The sequence below is a fragment of the Canis lupus genome, chromosome 10 (genome assembly GCF_003254725.2).
Source record: "Canis lupus dingo isolate Sandy chromosome 10, ASM325472v2, whole genome shotgun sequence".
Lineage (NCBI taxonomy): Eukaryota > Metazoa > Chordata > Mammalia > Carnivora > Canidae > Canis > Canis lupus.
In genome coordinates this window covers 2,966,506-2,987,388 of record NC_064252.1, presented here as the reverse complement: position 1 = coordinate 2,987,388, position 20,883 = coordinate 2,966,506, and the positions used below count along the sequence as shown (strand labels likewise).

At 39.7% G+C, this 20,883-nt stretch overlaps 1 long non-coding RNA gene across 1 annotated transcript in view; it reads right to left on the bottom strand.

Annotated features, from left to right (window-relative positions):
- Positions 1-1,989: 1,989 nt before the first annotated feature.
- The window catches only part of LOC118350023 (uncharacterized), a 42,523-nt gene continuing 23,629 nt past the window's right edge, over positions 1,990-20,883 (bottom strand). The window contains exons 2-3 of the long non-coding RNA XR_007413341.1: positions 8,976-9,109; positions 1,990-2,093 (exon numbers count right to left, since the gene is read on the bottom strand). This is a non-coding gene — a long non-coding RNA (uncharacterized LOC118350023). The remainder of the gene's footprint in view (positions 2,094-8,975; positions 9,110-20,883) is intronic.

The following is a 20,883-nucleotide window of genomic DNA, read 5'->3' as shown; positions in this document are numbered from 1 at the left end:
CTCTTAGCCAATTCATTGTTTCAGAGAATTATTTTTCTAAAATAGATCTGAATTGGCCACTTTCCTGTTTAAAAACCATTGATGGCTACACTTTAAGTCCCAGTTATGATGTATAAGACCTTTCACTCATTGATCCAGCCTACACTTCAAACCATACCCTCCATGTAACTGCCATTCCCCACTTTTCACAGTATGGTACAGTACCCCTCACCAGATCCTATGCACCTCTGTGGCTTTATGTTGATCTGTGTACAGCTCAATGTTGAAATTTGGCAACAACACACTTGTCCTTGTGTATATTATTTCATTTTTGTTTCAACGAGCATTTTTTTTTTTTTTTTTTTGGTATCTACTGTGCTAGGTCCTACCATAGACTCTTGGGCTATTAACAAATACTAAAATAAATATTCTTCAATATTCTTCCCCAAGGAAACTCCTAAACACATGACAAAATTATTACCCTGAAATGTTCGTTTTTCTTCTTTTGAATCCAGAACTTTTTTCAAAAGCAAACCTTTCCTTTTTGCCCCCCACATAGCAGAACTTTATATGAACCACCATGAGAATATCAGAGGGAAGCTGTTGGTTACAAAGCCAGCTGTGATGTCATTGTATGAAAAATACTAAGAACAGTTAACCTATATGTCAATGGGACATCTTCTAGGAAGAAATAAAGGAAGTCAAAAGATCTGTATTTTTTTTTTTAACACTCACCAGATGATGTGGTCTAGCAGTCAGTAGGAAAATCAATTCCTGTTCAGTTTATGAAAAGTAAACAGATGGCCAGGTGTGTCAACAGATTTTTTTTTTATTGGAGCTGTGCACACAGCTGCACATATTTCTCAGTCAGCTTGCATTTAGGTGTGTCTGTAGCCAGGTGACTTTTGCCCCACTGGAATGTGTGTAGAGGTGTAAAGTGCCGCTTTCAAGCCTGGAGCACGAAACCTTTACACACACCCTTCCATGTCCTTCTCCTGCAGCGACCTGGTTGATTAGAAAGCTATTGCCTAGAGCTGCTCTTGCCTTGACCTCGCTTGTAGAAGACACTGGGTCTCTGAATGGCTCTATGGAATATGGGCTTGCTACCAACCGAGAGTATTTGCTTTGAAGCCCAACTTAATATAAGTGAGGAAAAAAGTGTTGATTGCACTTGAACATTGTCTTTTGAGTGTACTTACAACAGCTTGTCCTGCCCTATCTTGAAATAGTAATTTTAATGTGAAGAACTGCCCAAGATTCTGATTGACATTGTTCTTCATTGATTTATAAAGCTCCCTTTTAAAAATAAACAGCTTGGCCTCAATGACCGGCCCTAACACAGATGCCAGAACCTGGGCTCCACTGTTGTGGCCGGCCTTAGGCCTTTGACCCCCACTAGCATTTACTGAATACCTTCTTGTACTAGTACATCCTGCAGCCGTTACAATTTCGTATTTCCATTTCACCTGTAGACACAGTTTTAAAGGAGACTTATTAGTCATCCAGATTTTTGCAACTGTGTTTCAAGATCAATTAATTCAAGATTAATTCCTAACAACACATGAGTACCTGCAATGTGATAGGCTCTTGGGATATCAAAAATGAGTAAGACATGGCCTGGATCACTGAAGAATTCTTCTCTTGAGGAAGTTTTACCCTGATAAAACGATGGTTTTCTTATGGCAAAATTCACAACTAAAGTATATGTTAATATAATCAATTAGTAGATGCGATTTGCCTTTCTCAGGACACCACGGGTTATAAGCTGATCACTACCAGGAAAAAAAAGTGCTGTGGCCCACACAGCATTGCTCCTTTGAGTGGCCTTATAATTTACATATTACGTGGATGCTAATAATAATAACAGGTGTATAGGAAAAGAGAAGCTATTGAAAGTATGCAAAATCTCATGATTAAAAGTTGAATTTAATGAGTAATGTTTAAGTTTATAGCTATGCATTTATAACTTTAAAAACTTTACTATTGACATTTTTTTTCATCTGAAACCTACCAGCTCTTCAGCTTTCCCATTCTTTTCCTCATTGAAACTTAAGTGATTGTTGAAATAATCATTTTCAGATGTTAGACATTGGGAATCACAAAGGCAACAATCCCTAAGAAAATAAAAATTAATGAGGTGAACCCTATAATAGCAGGCTATGGCTCAGGAAGAGGGGGCCAAATGGAGCCCAGCCATCTATCTGAGTCAGGGAGACAGAGCTGGAAGGCTAGGATATTACATAAGAGAGGACTACACAGAGAATGCCAGAGATCTGCAGAGGGTCCCCCTTGAGCCATTAGTTTGAACACCCATTAGCATGTGCAAGTGAGGCAACTACCCAAGGCCAGGAAAAGAAGAACCCGACTAAAGGGTTAGAAGAAACAGTTCCCGAAGTTCCCACAGGGCCAGTAGGTGGTCCAACTAACCAGAGTGGAAAACCTCATAATTCAGTGGGCATCACGTAGATCCTCGGGACATAGCCTCAGTAATGCGGCAAAACTAGCCCTAAGGACAGCTCTGGCCCCACCTAAAAGTATCAAGGCTCAAAAAGGATCAAGCTACTTCTAAGTAACTTATCTGTCTTTGAGAATAAAACTCAAGAATATCTACAGAAATACCAAAATGTCTTGCACTCAACAAGTCCAAATGCATAATATTTGATGTAGAATAAAAAAAAAAAATCACCACGCATGTAAAGCAGCAGGAAAATGTGACTTGTATGATGGAGAGAGATATCCACAGCTAAAATCATACCTAAAAATGACACAGATAATAGAACTAGAAGACAGAATGTTTAAAAATTTATTATAACTATATCCCATATATAAATAACATATTTTTCTTGTTACAAAAGAACAGACTGTATTTACAAACTCAACGAATGCAATGGAATGAGGGTTTGGTTCTCCTAGGAGGGTCAGAGAAGATTTAATAAAGGAGGGAATATTTGAGCTAAGTCTTAGGAGATGAGTAAGAAGTGGAGAAAGAGGGAAAGGAAATTTCAGGCTCTGGAAACAGTAACCGTTACCAAAGAGAGGTAAAGGTATGGGAATCTGTTAAAGAAAATGCGATTTATGCGGGGCTAACCAGATACAGCTGGAGAGAGAAGGCGCCACCTTTCCATCTTAATCTCTTTGCCCCCAATTTATAAATATGGTTATATGAGTCCTATAAAGCAACATTCCTCTTCCCTCAGCCTCACCTCTAGATTATCATCTCTCCTATTTATCTCAAACTTCTCAAAAGCACAATTCCTCTTCAATCTGAGAGATGGGAATTTGCTCAAATTCAGTTGAAATAGCTTTTCCCAAGATCACCGACGGAGATCACCAATACTCCAGACTTCCAAATTCCCTCATGGGCTTAGGTCCCCATTTGACTGAACCAACACATTGTTTCATAATCATTACTTTCCGAATCTCTGCATTCTTCTCATTCTGCTCCTGTCCTGCCAATCTTTTTTTTTTTTTTTTTCTTGGTCTCCTCAATGAATATGTCTTCCATGCCCCACTCCTTACAAAGCAGTGTTGCTCAGCAGTAAGCTGATGGGAGTGTCTAAGGTGAATCTATTCTGCACCAGCTAATTTGCTACTTGCTTTGTGTATCTCCTCCAGTCCTGTCATTTTTTCCATTTTTCTGTGTGATTTTAAAAGTATGATTTCACTGATCTGAGGTATCTAAAGCAATCAAATTCATAGAAACAAAGTAGAATGATGGTTGCCAGGTTGCTAGGAGGAAGGGGAGCTGACAAGATGAAAAGGTTCTGGAGATCTGTTCCATAACAATGTGAATACACTTAACACTATTGAACTTACACTTAAAAGCGGTTAAAAGGCTAAATTGTGTTCTTTTTCCCACAATAAAAAGATGCATCTTTTATCATCAGAATGTGCCTCAAAGTTTTCCCCAACCTGATATATATATTTATTTGAGAGAAAGAGAGAGAATGAGAAGGAGCATGAGCAGAGGGAGAAGCAGGCCCCTTGCTCAACGTGGGGCTTGATCCCCAGACCTCAGGATCATGACCTGAGCTACCGACTAAGCTAACCGACTGAGTTACCCATGTGCCCCTGGTTTTGGTTTTTAATAGAGAAGTTCAACCATTATTATTTGAGGTTGCTAATATATTTGGAATTATTTTTACCATTTTATTTTATTCTGTTTCCTATTCTTTTTCTATGCTCTCTTCAGTTTTTTCCTCTCCTGACTTCAGGTAGATTGCTGACATTATTCTTGTTCACTTTTCTTTTCCCTTGCTAATTTGAAACGTATTGTTTGTATTTTTATTCTTTGGGAATTTACTACTAAAATTTTAACATTCATTTCTCTCTCTCTTTCTCTCTTATTTTTCTTACACGAGGTAAAGCTTCTCTCTCCTCTTAATGACTTTTACACATTTTTCCTACACACTGAGTTCCTACTACTTCCTACCACTCCCTCTATCTACAGTGATGCTTCCAGAATTCTCTTCCACATGGTTTATAGATTGCCCAACATATTTTACCATTCCTTCAATCATTTTTGTTTTGATGTTTGATTTCATTAATTTTGGTTCATTTTTCTCATCAATGAAATATATCCATTAAGAGTTCTGTAACTTTTTTAAAGATTTATTTATTTATTCATGAGAGACACAAAGAGAGAGAGACACAGGCAGAGGGAGAAGAAGGCTCCATGCAGGGAGCCCGACGTGGGACTCCATCCCAGGACTCCGGGATCACGACCTGAGCCAAAGGCAGAAGCTCAACTGCTGAGCCACCCAGTTGCCCCTTCTTTAACTTCTTGAATGGTACATTTTCATGGCCTCTATGAGTCTAAAAACACCTTCATCTTGTCCTCACTCTTAAATTATGGTTTATCTTGGTATAAAGTGTCAAATTGATGGTAGTTTTCTCTTGGCATTTCAGAGATAGTATTCCATTGTCTCCCAGAATCATTTGTTGAAATCAATTCTAATTGTCATTCTTTTGCTGCCAATCCATCTTTTCTCTCACAGCTTTTGAGACTTTTTACTTTATCTTTTATGCTTTTCAATTTCACCGTGATGGGTGTAGATGTGGGTTTCTTTTTATTTACCATACCTGAAACTAAGGATGTACTTTTAATATGAAAACTCATGTCCTCAAGGCTGGAAATTTATTTTCTAGAAAACTGCTTATATGTCTTCTAGTTTGTTTTTGAATTCTCAAATCCTTTAAGATGTAATTTGGAACCTCAAATTATCTTTTACATTTTTCATTTACTCTCCTGTGTTTGTTCTAGGCAAATGCTCAGTAGTGTCTGAATTCTCTAATTCTTTGCATTCTAGAAGGTCCTCTTTGTTTAAAATCAAGGATTCTCTCTATATATACATGATTGCTAGTTGTATCTCTTTTTAACCACTTCTTCTTGATTTATATCTGCTGTTTGGCATTTCACAATTTTTTCCCCTGGGTCTTACTTTTTGTGTCTCCAAGAATCTTAAACAAAAGGATTTCAAAATCACATATAGATTGTTCCATTATTTTTATTTCTTTAAGCCTGACACAGTCTCCTACTCATCGATATTATTGACTGTCTCTTTTAGTGTTAGTTTTAGTTATATGCTTTGGAATTTTTGTTTGCAGGCTTATAATTTTTCTTTGCTCCCTTTAGGACCACTTTTTTCTCTATAGTGTTTTTTTATGATTGCTTTGGGGGCGCTGCTGGACCCTACTCCAGACACTGGGTTTATAGTAGAAGCTATGGATGATATGCGGCCCTCAGCAAATTCAGTTATGGGAGTTGGCTGGCGGCTTGGTTCAAGCCCAGTCTATCTCCTTGAAGCACCGCAAGTGTATAGATTGACAAACACCTTTGCCCCGGTCAGTAGCCACTGCTTTTTCCTTTGTACTCCACAGGTGGAGAGCCTTGCCTCAGTGTCCAGTTTCATGCAGTGAGCCTGGCTTCATTCCCCTGTGACACCTGAGAAACTTTTGGCTCTTGGTCAAACTTCCGGTTCTATCTGCCAGTTTTCTGACTTAGAGCTTAATAGAACTGTGGCTTTAGCCTCTGTAATTGTTGTGTGCTGTGTGTGTGTGTGTGTGTGTGTGTGTGTGTATCTCACGCACATACAACCATACATACATACATAGATGTTATATTTGCTAGGTAAAGATTGAAACAAGAAATCCAAATGTCATCCCGACCAAAAAGAGGTCTTCTGATTGATGTTAGAAGTAACTATCCTAGAGAAACTGAGGAAGACACCAGAGTTCCAACTTTTGTGATTAGATAGATTGTAGTACCATTAACTGAGCTGCAGAACGTGACAAGTTTGGAAGAATGCAATGAATTTTATTTTTTACAATTTGAAGACCTTATTAGAAAACCCCATGGAGTTTGCAATGGGCAGTTAGAAAGAGAGTAGAAAGGTCCAGAGAGTGAACAGTGCTCCTCCTGAAGAGACGTGAACACTCCGCATGCATGTTAGAGTCCTGAGAGGTAGGAGATGAAGAGTTTATAGTGAGATTAAATCAAAGAGCCAAAAGTGTAGGGGAAAAATAGGTAACGTGGGATTAGCAATGAAGCCTCAAAAGAGTTTTCAGAAGATAAAACAAAAACAAAGAGCAGAAATGAAATTTACAATGCAGAATTTGCCTAATATTCATTCATTCGGCAAACAGTCATTGAGGACTTTTCAGACGTCAAGCATTGTTCCACTTGCAGGCACTACAAGGACACACCAAATAAAAATAAAAGCGGCTGCCCTCATTGAACTTACTGTCAGGGACAGACAATAAGCAAAGAAAAAAAAATGAGTACAATACATGGTGTGTTGCATAGGGGCAAATGCTAAAAAGGAAAACAAAGCAAGGAAATGTGCTTAGCAGCAAGACAAAATAAAGGATCATTTGAGCTAAGTGCTGAAAAAAAAAAGTGAGGGATTCAGCATTGTTGCTCTCTGGGAGCACTCCACAGGGAGAGGGAAAGTGCAAGTGCAAAGGTGTCAAAGCAGGAGCATGTAGCAGGAGGGAGGTGGCCACAGGAGGAAAGGGCCCAGATAACACCAGAGCGTTAATACAGCTCAGACTGGGGGCCTTAGGAGTCATTGCAAAGACTTTGCCCTTTTCCCAAAGGAGGAGGCACAGACTTTGAAGGGTTTTTATCAGAGGAAAGACTTACATGTTAACAGGTCTATCTGGTATCTACGTTGATAATAAAGAGGGCAAGAGATTAATTATGTGACTATTTTAAAAATCCAGGCGAGATGACCTTTGGACTAGAGTTGCAGCTATGAAGGAAGAGAGGGTTATTATGTACTTTGAATTTAGAGTCAACAGGATTTGCTGATGTGTTGCATGTGGGGTACAAGAAAAAGCAAAGTCAAGAATGACCATACGTTTTAGTGTGAGCAACCTGAAGAATGGAGGTGTCTAACCTCAGGGAAGACCCGAGGAAGGTCAGCTTAGAAGAGACTGTCAGCTCAGTTTGGGACAGTTGCATAAATACTGAGTGACATAACAGTGGGAACGTCAAGCTGGCAGATAAATATATGAGTCTGGGAAGAATTTATAAAATCAGGAGTCATTAGCATAGAGATGGTTTTTAAAGAGTCCACGTCAACGTTCTGGGACACAGATTCTGTTACTGTGTGTATCAACCTGACTCTGGGTCCTAGCATACTGGCTAGCTGATGCCTCTCTTACTTGGCTTCTGGAATCCCACCCGTCTCTCCACCTCCCACGAGTACCCTACATGCCAAGAGATTATTTCTAATCATCATTACTTTGTAAATAGAAGTCACATTATAACCACATCAGTGCTGTGACCCAGATGAGGCATGACTCAGGCACCCAGTTACCCAGCTGCAAATGGCCATCAGTATACAGTGGCTAAGGCATGCTAGGCACTCTGAGACCCGAGAACACAGAGACAGAGGCCCACACTCACCAAGGATGGCCATGACCCATCCGTGTAGACATAGGCACAAGAACACAAGCACACTGTGGCCAGGATATACTATGACCAAAGCATATGGTGCCACGACAAAGGCATAGCACGTTGGAGGGGTTCTGTGGCCAATATGCTGGCACCGAGACATGTGGGGATCAAGAAGCACTGTGGCACAGGCCTGGTGTGACCAAGGTACATTCTGACCAAGGCGTGTCAAGTCTATGGAGTGTAACTGAAGCAAGTTGTGATCAAGGTACGTGGTGCCCAAGGAGCACTGTGACACAGGCACGCTCGGAACTAAGGATACCATAGCCCAGGCACATGGAGATCAAGGAACACCATGAGCTGCCCCACCCCTACCACCAGTAGAGGCACCACCTCTGCTGACCAGCCAGGAGTTCTCTGAGGACAGTCGGAAGAGGCCTTTCCTACAGTTACTCTCAGCTGTGGTTGCCCCATAACCAAGCGCCTAGACCAACCTAAGGAACTGCTGCCTTTCATGATATAGCTTTACGGTCTCCTATCTCCTATCATCCTCGATCCCCGCCCTATGCCTCTTGCAAAAGCTGCATAATGGCAGTTTGTGAATCATTGCAAACTCGTATGCCCACAGAGGCCAGGCACATAATGTCATGTGTGCAGTGAACCAGATAGGATAGACTAGGAAGTGGCAGGGGTGTCGTGTCCATCAAGGATGCAAACATCTAAAATGAAATTGTCCAAGGTGCCCTGGGAGCCCCACCATTTGGGAACTCTTATGTAAACCGTTTGTACCCAGGAACCAATGCTGTAGTGAGTGAGTGTCTTGGGCATTCTCTCCATGATCCCTTTTGCTGATCCCTCCAGGATCCCTCAACTTGGACTTAACTTCAGTCCAGGTGTTTCTAAATGAGTCATATAGATTTATGTTTCTAATCCAGGAGGAGGGGGATCTAAGTGTAAAAAAGAGCTATTAGAGCTAACTACTTTATTTATAAATGAAGGCTGACAGGGGAAAACAGTTGGAAGGTGTTTCTAGGTTTCTTGATCCACCCCCCACCCCACCTCCCACCTCGTGCCTCGAGGGGAAAATGCAGCTCACCTTTTAGGGCCAGGTGTTCTTTACCGTTATGTGATGGGACCTGGCAGGGAGAAGTTAAGCTCGATGAACTTTTTCACAAAGTAGTAAAAGTTTACACTGGTTTTTGCTCACATCTGTAATCTTAAACATGTTGCCTAAAAACAAAACAAAAGGAAAACACCGTATCTGTGTTCAGTTCTGTTTGCAAATCTCTCATGTCCACAGGACACTCAAACAATTGGGTAGGTGGGGTGGGTCCAGGCTCACCCCCACCCTCATAGCACCTCGATCCTACAGATGCTAATATAAATCAATTAGGGGCTGACACAGCAATTGGCTGCCTGACAAATGTTCCATAATAATGCAGCTCAGGAGAATGTGGAATTTCTGAGGTGCTGGTTATAACGCTTTCAATACAGCTGTAAATTCCATGCCATGTCAGCACAGGTGGAAAGCGGAGTCGTAAATAAAATGTTTCCCCAATTCCTAAAGAGCTCCCTAGATCATTGGCCAAAGCGAGTTGTGATTTAATTTAGCCACTTAAACTTTCGGGGAGTAAAAACCAGACTTTCATCAAATTCAGACCAAAAACAGGGGTGGGTGGGGGTGGGTGGTAGGGAAGGGAGAGAATGTGTATGTAGAGAATAGAGGTAGAGGGAAGGAAGAAAGAGAAAGAACACTGGCAGCCAACCATTAACATGAGCAAGGGCCGCTCCGACTGAGGCAATTAGAGCTCTCATTATTTGGAAAATAGCAAAAGAAAAGACCATGGCTAGACATGTGCTCAGTTCCATGGGACTAATTAAAGGAGGCCTCCCCAAGCCCCCCACCCCCAGGACCACAGCATGTCATGCATGCAGTGACTTAAATTTTCCACTGTATTTTAATGGCTAATGATGGAAGCACTCATGATTCATGTGGCCTACCAGATGCTTCTTTCACCCGGAGAAGCCTCGTGGACCTCAGCCAATGACCTTATTGAGTGGGGGATGACAGGAGACCTGGAGTCTTCCTGAGCTCCCTCTGGGGATCTTCCCAAGGGTGGGGACTTCTCTTGGGATCCTCCACAGCTCTCAGCACGACTCTGAGAACACTGCAGGCGCATCCAGGCCACAGTGAAGGAGGAACCAAGTCAGAGGGGTGTTGTCCTCAGGGCTGCGTGATTCCAGGACCCACAGGATGGGTGGGACCCTGCTAGCAAGTTTAGTCGAAGAGCGGCAATTTGAGTACCCCCCAAGTGCGACTTTTAAAAAAATGGAGTCTCATCACTTTGTCCTATTTGCTCTTAATTCTCTGCAGTTTAAGATGTCATTATGTCCAAGTATCTTTCGATTATTTGTGGGAGGGATAAAACCTTCCCAGAGATAGAAGTATTGGGACGTGTTACTATCTGAATGGATGCTAATGATACTCTTATTTTTCAGAGATGCTAAGCAGAGTGAAAGACCTCTTATTGCCAAGATAGTAATTGGTTTTATTTTTTGCTCCTCCCTTTCACATTTTATCTAGCTTCCCCGCCAAAGTCATGAATATCTGTGTTTGTGCACAGATGGGTGTTTGTGTAAATCTGAGCACCCTCTTCCTAAAGATCCTGAGCATCATAAGGCGAGCATTAAATTCCTCTCCGATGTAAGAGCCATAGAGACATTACAGAGGAGCGGAAGATCATGCGGTCTATTATTTCCAAAATGATTCACACTTTTCATATCTGTGAGTTGCAGATACGCTCACTTTTCTGTTCACGGGTCTAATTGTGGGGACATCGGGAATTCCCAGTGTTTCCGATTTCACAAGTATCTATAAATCTCTTAACCCTTGGACTGCACTTCAATAATCCTAACTCACCAAGTAGTCTTATCATCAATGTTAAGACAATGTTTGACAAGACCAAACCCCTATGAAGTATAAGGCCTGGAAAGTCCGTCTTTCGCCCACCTACCTCTACCAAATCAATGCCTATGTGTGGCCCATCTCACACTCTAGCCAGGAATATTTATATGTGTTGTTTTTCCTGGTCCCTAGGTCTTATCACATACTATATTCCTTTTTCCAGGAGATAGGTCCCCTGCCCATTTGATTAATTCCAGCTCATTCTTAATGTCTCAGTTTCCAGATCCCTTTCTCCAGGAAGCTTCCGGAGGCTCCCCAGACAAGATGAGCGCTCCCAGCTCCCCAGTCTTTTTATGCCTCCCACTCTCCTGGATGATAATTGCAACCTCCTCGTTTACACAGCCAGAGAACTAGGTTCGTGCTGCCACCACCTCTGCCGTTACAGCCCAAGAGGCCCACTCTGGGCACCGCTCCCAGCTTCCAGGGTCATAGTGGGCACAACCCAATGGCAACTTCCTTACTCCTTTGCGATGTGTGCACAGCTCTGGCCTCCTACCCTGGGCTTTCCGATGGGAGGTGTGAACTGTTGAACAAACTCTGTACCGTTTGGGGACTTTACTAACTTCTCTGACATGGCATCTCTGAGGCTGTCCTGCAAGACTCAGCAATCAGTTTGTCACAAAGCTGTCATCAGATCGGTGATACCCTCTCACACTTGTTTTCTTTCTTTCCCCACCACACACCCTTTAGCCTCATCTCTGCCTCCTTGTGATTTTACCCTCCCAATAAAATGTGCACATGTGAAGCTTTGTTTTTCTAGAGAACCCCACTAAGACATTAGATCTTCCCTTGCCTTCTCAAGGCCCGTGATCCAGTAAATTCTCCTCTCCTGCATCATCAATTTTTCTCTCTATTATGGATTTTTAAAATGACCACTGCTATTTCGCTCATATTAAAAACAAAAATCTGAAAAAATAAAAATAAAAAAAATAAAAATCTGGATGCCATCTGGACACCATTTCTTTCTCCATATGCTTCAATCCCCCCCCCCCCCGTTTTTTTCCTTTTTCTATTTTTTTAAACCCCAGAACACTTGGAATAGTTGTATCTAACTCCTCACTTCCTGATCTTTCAGGGACCCACCCCCTTCATCTTTTTATACCTACCTCTTCTATACAATTGCCTTTGTTAGGGTTTATGGTCACATAGGACTTCCATGTTTCCAAATCTAGTGGCTATTCTCAGTCCTACCAGTGCCCAACCTACCAACAATATTTGAGAGTTGATCAATCTCGCTTCCTTAAAGCATTTTCTTCTCTTGTTTTCTGGGATGTTGTCCTTCTACCCCAAGGACTGCTCCTTCTCACTCTTCTTTGGTGACTCTACCTCATATTCCTTGTCTTTTCACATTGGAGTCTGAACCTCTTCTCTTCTCTGTCTACACCCAGTCTTTCTGAGTATTGTCCTATCTCATCCCTTTGAATACCATCTAAATGCTGAAGATGCTCATGTCTGCACCCCAGCCCTACTCTCTTCCCTGAACTCCTATTCTTATGCCTCTCTGACATCTCCTTTCAGATGGCTTTCAGGCATCTCAGCCTTTACATGTCAAACACTAAACTTATCTCCTACTCTCAAAAGTTGCTCCTCCTATTGTCTTCTGCATTTTATTTAATGGCAACTCCATTCTTTCCTTGCTCATGTTAAAAAAAAAAATAGTCACTCTTAACTTCTTTCTTCCTGTGATGCCCTATTTCCAATCCATCCACAAATTCTGTGGACTCAAGAACATATCCAGAATCCAGCAACTTCTCACTTTATCCCTTGCCTCCAACCTGTTTCAAGCTATGTCCATCCTCACCTAAATCATTGCAATATAATCATAATGGGTATCCTTGCTTTTGAATTTGCAAGAAAATAACAGAGTGATCTTACTATAATATACAGGTCATGCCCCTCCTATGCTCAAAACACTGCAGTGACTTCACAATAAAAGGCAAAGACTTTTACATTTGGCTATAAGGCCAATATAGGATCTGGACTATTGCTGTTACCTCTCTGACACCATCACCTGCTATATGCTCTCCTCTCTCACTATCTCCAATCACACAGACCACTTACAGCTCTTGGAAAGTACCAGCATGTTCTCACTTCAAAGCCTTTGCTGTTACTGGGCCCTCTGCTTCTACTTTGACTCTTTTTTTTCCCTCCTCTTCTTTTCCCTCTTCCAAAATGATCCCACCCTAAATATTCACATGACTCACACCTTTCACTCCTCTGGATCTTCAGTCAAATATTATTTTCTCTGGAAGGCTCCCTTTATCTTTTATCTAATTACAATTGCTCCCTCACCCTTTTTCCCGCTTTATGTTTTATTTACAACTTCCCACCATCTTACCTACATTGTATTATCTTTCTTTTTTTTTTTTTTTTTAATTTTCTCTCTTCCTTCACTAGAATGTAAGCCCCACAAAGGCAGGTAAGCCCTACAAAGGCAGGGATCAGTAGGTTCATGGCTACATCCTCAGTGTGTTTGGCAGCACGTTGCACATAGCGGACAATTTGTAAATATCTGGTGAATAGCAGCAGGGGGCCCTTCCCTCATAACATCTGCCATACTCTACAGCCAATGTTTGTTAAGTGTCTCTCTACTTCACCTGAGGGAGAGTTTGCTAGAGCAGGTCAGAGCCCTGACTCTTTCCTGTAGTATCCCCAAAGCCCAGCAAAGCGCTGGCAGGGAATAGGATGTTCAGTCAATGTTAATTCAGAAAACCAAATGCAATTTTTCTATTATCCGCATGAGTTACTAATTCATATCCATTTGGGTGGGTGATTTGCTGAAGTTTAAGTGATGTCAATGGTAAAGCCAAGAAGTTGGCTTTTGTCTTAGCTCAGGACATTCACAGCCTCTGCCTCGGTTTTAAAAGCCATTCAATCTAGTTAGTAATAAACCCATGAGCAAGAGCTGAGTTGGCACCCATTACTTGGGTGAGGTGCAGCCCTAGGGATAATGCTCCCATTTACCATGTTAGAATTTGAACCACAAGGAAATCTAAAACCTTCTTCCCCTACCTGCCTCTCGCATTCCCCATGTCTTCTTTATCTTTTTAAGGAAAAACAACGACAATGCAGTTATTATTGTTTTTCTTATAAAAGTAATCATTGTAAAGTTTTAGAGACAATAGCTAAGAAAGAAAATTCAAATAATTTCTCTGCCCCTTGTTCAGTGGATAAACCCATGTGTACATCGTATTCACGTATGATCTATATGTAATCTGATCTACTTCTATGTCTCATTTTCCACATAGAACATCACATATACAAATTATATATATAGAATCAAATATAATCTAAACATATATATACATTTATACATTACATGCATATATTTAATACAGGCATACTTTTAAAGAATATAATTAGATTTACTGTGGTGAGCATTTACCAATATATTCAAATAACAAGTCATTATATTGTATACCTGAAACTAATATAATGATACCTCAATAAAAAAGAATATGTGTATCATAATTTAACTATTTTATATTGCTGTTACTTAATTTTTTCCTAATGAAAATAACACGTTAACAAACAGTACTCATTTGCTCAGAAGAAATATCTAGAAGAGAAAATATTAGAGCAAAGGATTTATAAATTTTAAAGCTTGATATATTTTGTCCTTTTGAAAGAGTTCATCAATTTACACTCAACTAGCAGTGTATGTGAGACTAATATCCCAGTCCTTACCAGAAGCATTATGATGTCTATAAATTTTTGACAATCTGAGAAGTAAAAAATGAATCCTCATTGCTATTTTAATTTACATAAAAAATCTGCAGTGTTTGCTGTAAAAAAAAACACTTTTTAGAGCACTTAAAATGAATTATACTATTTGATCCTCACATTAATCCTATGAAGTGGATACTATGAAGAATGCTCTATTCATACTATCATAATACAGGCAAGGCACATGAGGCACAAAAATGATAAGTCCACTTCATAGGTTAAAATGTTAAACTAAAAAAAAATGTTAAACTAAATAATTTATCCTAGGCCAAAAAAAGTTTAGCTTTGTAGCCACCCATGGGTTTGAACAACACAGTCCAACTCTGAATTTAGTTAAATCTCTAGGATAGTGAAATTGCATTTTTTAATGTTTATTGGTTCTTTCTTTTACTTTTATGGATTTGCTATTAAAGACATTTCCCCATAGTTCTTGTAGGGTGTCCATCTTTTATTGGGATGTAAGAAATATTTATATATCAACCATAAAAATATTTTGTGATATAGTTTGCAATGTTTCTCTAGTGAATCGTTCAGCTTAATTCTGTATATGGTTATTTGGCTTAAAGAAGTCTTATGTTTTATGTAATCAAATATATCACTTGCCTTTTTAAAAAATACATATCTCTCTACTATCATCACTTGCTTCTTTCATGGCTTTTGCTCTGCTGTTATATTTAGTGAGTGATCTTCACACCAGACGTACAGAAATAGCCACCTCTTTTCTTCTAGTTCTTTCAGGGGTTCGCCTTTTACATTGAAATTGTCAGTCCATCTGGAATTCATGTTGATACGAGGAGGGGACCTACCTTTTTTTTTTTTTTCAGATGATTTAACAGTGTTCCAAGCCCATTCATAAACTACCACTCCTTTTCTACTGCTTCCTTTATCATATACTAAATTCTTATGTCCACTCGTATCAGTTTCTGAATATTTAACCTCCCTTCATTTTGGAAAGGCATATTCCAAAGTGTCATTTTATGAGTTCACTTAGTGCTATGATTTGGAAAGAATATGGGTTTTGGACTGACTAGACTATAATTCTAGCCAAGCAACTTCTTGGTTTTCTTTCTTTCGTTTTGGTTTTTATTATTATTATTTACCATACAACAGAATTATAAGATTGTTGATTATATACCCTACACTGTACTTTTCATGCTCTTTCTTTTGTAAAACAAGAAGGTAGCATAATATTTGCCCAACCTACGGCTAAGATGATTTGTGCAACTGAAACAATTTTTTTGTGAAAAATGTTTGATTAACCAATAACCACTAAGCAAATGTTTTCACTTGCCATAGTATGTGACAGGCATTGAATCATCATTTTAAAACACTGATGGTGGGAAACCATTTCTTTACTTCAATTAATTGAATAAAAGAGAAATTATTTTTGTCGATTCACATTTAATTTGTAGTGCTACCTCCAAAAAAATCAATATTTTCATTCTTTGAAGGAATTAAGACTTTTTTTGACACATGGGAGCAAATCTGCCCCACATCGTTCAGTAGCCGGTTCTCCCTATGCCCCCTCTTCAATAACAAACGTGTTCTTTGAAAAGTCAGCGGAGTATTTTTCTTCTGAATATGAAAGCTGATGTAAACATTTTTCCCAAACAGGTAGGCACTGATGCCAGATCACTAGCAGCCCTGAGAGGGGCTTGTGAGCTACAGAGCCCATGGTCTTATCCACGTGCATGGCTCAGACGCACACAGGTTTGCTCAGATGTGCATTCCACTGTTGACAGGGAGCAGAAGTAAGGATTCCTAGTGCTCCAATGAGTCTGGCCAGACACAGTGGCAGTCACCCGAGGAGAAAGCTGTCACATATCTTGGCGATTGTCCTCATCTTCAGTATTTCCTCAGGTTTTGGCCATAGAGCTTGAAATTGCACCACTTCTTGAGTTTCGATGGCTCTTTTTTGCAAAGAACCTTTAAAAGAATTCTCAGCCTCAGGTGGTGGTGCCATCTCAGGCACTAAGACAAAACAAGTGTAGGATATATATGTATGCTGATGCCTAAGACACAAAGTCTTCCTTATCTGAAGAATAAGGTGGGTCTCACCTGAAATCTCTCTTACACAGGTAAGTGCATGCTGCCCTAGATTAGAATCCTTTGTGTTCCAGGTATCTGTTTTCTCAGAGGAAGGCCTGGAACATAGTTTCGTTACCTGGCCCAAGGCCTTTCAGAGTAGCTCCCCAAGATACGTGAGTTAGTTGAAATACAAATCAATATTTCTGGAAGTTATAAAAGACAATAGGAAAACCAACTTTCCAAAGCACAAAAAGGAAAATAAAAAATATTTTGTCATCCTTTTGTTTTTGTCTTGCAGAACCCAGTAAAGCAAAATGTACTTATTATTACTCCGAGTTCTCCGTACTCATGCCCAAAACGGGCTTCTGGTGGCTGCCCCCCATTATCCCAGAATGACTTCTACATCCCCTCTGGCACAGTAGAGGTGGGAATCTATCACTGACTCTCATTACAGCCTTCCTCTCTCTCCTCCATGCATCAAATGCTGCCCATTCTAAAAGCTCCACCTTACAGCCAATTTCTCCTAAATCATATATTTCCCTCACTCAGCTGCCCACATCTGTTGCCTTTATGCTCTTCATTACTCATTTAATCTAATTTACTGAATGGTCTTGTCAGTTCCTTTTTACATGCTTATGTTCTGTCTGTATAGCTGGACATTCATTCTTTGAGGGAGCATGCTATGTCTGGGCCTTTTAAAATCATCTTTTAGAACTATCCCAGTGCTTCAGTTAATAGTACATAAATATTTGCTAAATTAAATTGCCTTTCTAGCACACACAGTATGTCTAAGAGTCTTGATAGGCAGCTTAAACACTCTCTCTGGAACCTGCCCTTCACTTTCTCATTCATTTCTCCTTTCTCTTCTTCCTGTTACAGCCCATTGTACCCAGGGGCTGCTCAACAAATGTTAATGACCATGATCTTTTCAATCAGCAATTTGTAAAGTGGGTGATTATTGTCTATAAGTGACAAGGGAAACACTATTTTCTATTCATGCTAATAAAAGACTTGACTTATGAAGACAGTATCTACAAACAGCGAATGATAAAACTAAACTCCTTAGCTCTCCCAAAACAAATAGGGGCCAGATTCAGGAGGAAGAGTGACACCTATTGTTCAAGAGATGCTCGTGGGTGTCTCCTGTTGTTACCACCTGCATTGATTTGTGCGTGTGTCAACAATATGAGCTATAAATAATACCATGTCTAACGCAAAGTGTACTTGCTGGCTCTTTGTAGCATGGGACATGCTTTGGTTTGTCAGGTTTATTGGCAATTCACACATCCAGCAGCAGTTGTATTTTAATCCGTGCCCATTTGAATAGAAAGTCAGTAAGGATTGAAGAAGGCCTACATGAAATTACAACTAAGACATGTTTTTAAAATACTAAGGTAAACTGTGAATTATGATTACATAATTCCATGAAGGGCTGCCTGATGAAATATGACTGTTTTTGGATTAAATCATAGCCCTCTAATTCTAAAGAAAAAAATGAAAGTTTTATGTTACATATGACCTATATAAAAAATAACTTCTCCTAAAAGGTCATTGTCAACAGTCAAGAGGACACTGACTTTTATGTGATCAATCTGTATCTTTTTGAAGATGGAGAATGGCCCAGTGGGGGTGGTCTGTCATCCACCTTCACCTTCAATACCTCCAGTGGCAGGAATTTTACTCTATCTTGAGGCAGATACAACAATGTAACATGGCAACACGTGCCTTAGCTTTGCTATAGTGCAGCTGAACACATCTAATGGTAAAGTATGTATGAAAGCAATTTGAAATGTGTGTAGTTCTCCTACAAGGCATAAGGAAGACGATGAAACCCATGTCTATCTAGAATTCTAGATGGATTAATCTGTATGATGTTATCATGTAACCTCAGAATCTGACAATTGCTTTACATATTACACAGTGCACAGTCCCAACTGAGATTGGTATTTCTAAAGTATATAACTCATTTTGGGGTTATTTTTAAAAATTTGCCCCAAAGGTAATTTAATTTAATTTCTATAAATGGCTCACCATTAGCATTTTATTTTTTCCCACCCTCAGCCCTTTATATGAAGACTCTCATTTATATATGTTTTATACATTACAAAATATTATTTACATTTCACACAAAACATTTGCTATGTCCTAGATGTAGCAGATGTAGTGACACAAATTCCATACCCTAAGGACAGCCTCAAAAATAAGCTGATTTTAAAGGAATAAGGAATAAGCACTTTGGAGAACAGAAGACGGAACATTTAGACCCAAAGTTGCAGAAGGTATAGGGGAAAGATTCCAGAGGAACTGCTAATATTGACTGCTTTAGGAGTCGATCAGGTGAAAATGGAGGGTGAAGGATGAAGGGACAAGGAAAGGAATTGTAGGCAAGGAAATCGCATAAGCCAAGACACAGAGAATAACCTATTTTACAAAGATTGGTTGAAGAGGGAGGAGAGAAACACAGCTGAAACTATGGCTGATGTATGTTTCTGTTTTGTTTTATCATGTTTAAAGGTTAAGAGGAGGAGCCAGGGAAGATCCCTGGGTGTAGAAAATGAACAGAGACAGTAGACTAGAGGAGATAGAGGGAATCAATGTAATAGAAGGAATGAAATCAAGTCAAGATAGAGTTCGGCCTTAAATATGAGAAGGGACACCTTATGGTCTGAGGAATGAAGAAGGAGAACAGATAAAGGTATATTTGTGAGAAAAACAAAATTCAAGGAAGTTCATATCTGTTCAACTCTAAGAATATTTGCCATTTCTTCTTTTATTTGGTCAGCTTTAGTGAAGTATAATTCACATATAATAAAATTCACCAACTTGTGTGTATAATTTGAAGATTTTTTACCAATGCACACAGTAGCATAATCATCACCACAATCATGTCATAGAACATATTCATCACCCCCCAAAATTCCATCGTGTGTCTTTGTAGCCAATCCTTTCCCTCTATAACCTAGCCCCCAAAGACCACTACTCTGATTTCTGTTGCTGTAATTTTGCTTTTTCTAGAATTTCTCTCTTTTTTTGAAATATTTTATTTATTTATGAGATAGAGAGAGAACAGATGCGCACACATGAGTGGGGGGAGGGGCAGAGGCAGAAGCCGACTCCCCGTTGAGCAGGGAGCCCAACATGGGGCCCAGTCCCAGTGGTTGAGACCATGACCTGAGCCAAAGGCAGATGCCTAACTGACTGAGGCACCCCGGAACCCCTTTTTCTAAAATTTCTTATACATGGAATCATACAATCTTTTGTATCTGGCTTCTTTCAACTGTGTTGTGTGTTAGTAGTTCATTATTGCTAAGTAGTAGCCTTTGCATGAACACAGCACGATTTGTTTATCAGTTCACCTCTTGGTTGACATTTAGGTTCGTTCAGATTTTACGTTCTTATAAATAAGGTTTCAATAAATAATCAAATACAAATTTTTGTATTTTTATGTTTCTTGCATAAATACCTAGTAGATTTGGTGGAGCGTATCAAGTTTCTTTCTTTCTTTCTTTCTTTCTTTCTTTCTTTCTTTCTTTCTTTCTTTCTCTCTCTCTCTCTCTCTCTTCTTTCTTCTTTCTTTCTTTTTTTGAGGAATCTCCACAATGTTTTACAAAGTAGCTGTACCAATTTACATTCCCACAAATAGTGCACAAGGGTTCTATCTTTTCCAAATCCTCACCAACTCTTGTTCTCTTTTGTCTTTTTGATGATTGCCATCCCAACAGGCATGAGGGGATACCTCATTGTAGTTTTGATTTGCATTTCCCCGATGAGTGATGTTGAGTACCTTTTCACGTACCTGTTGGTAATCTGTATGTCTTCTTTAGAAAAATGTCTATTCAGGGGATCCCTGGGTGGCGCAGCGGTTTGGCGCCTGCCTTTGGCCCAGGACGCGATCCTGGAGACTCGGGATCGAATCCCACCCACGTCGGGCTCCCGGTGCATGGAGCCTGCTTCTCCCTCTGCCTGTGTCTCTGCCTCTCTCTCTATGTGACTATCATAAATAAAAAAAAAAATTAAAAAAAAATTAAAAAAAAAAACTTAAAAAAAAAAACTTAAAAAAAAATAAATTAAAAAAAAGAAAAATGTCTATTCAGGTCCTTTGCCCATTTTGTAATCAGATTATTTGTTTCTGTTTTTATTTATTTTTTAATTTTTATTGTTTTGCTACCGAGTTGTAACTGTTCCTATTTTATTTATTTTGGAAAAGTTGAGTTAGATGGAGGTGAAAGATCTCTGTTTACTTTGAAGTTCTGAGAAAATTGGTGCTGTTATTTCACCATTATTA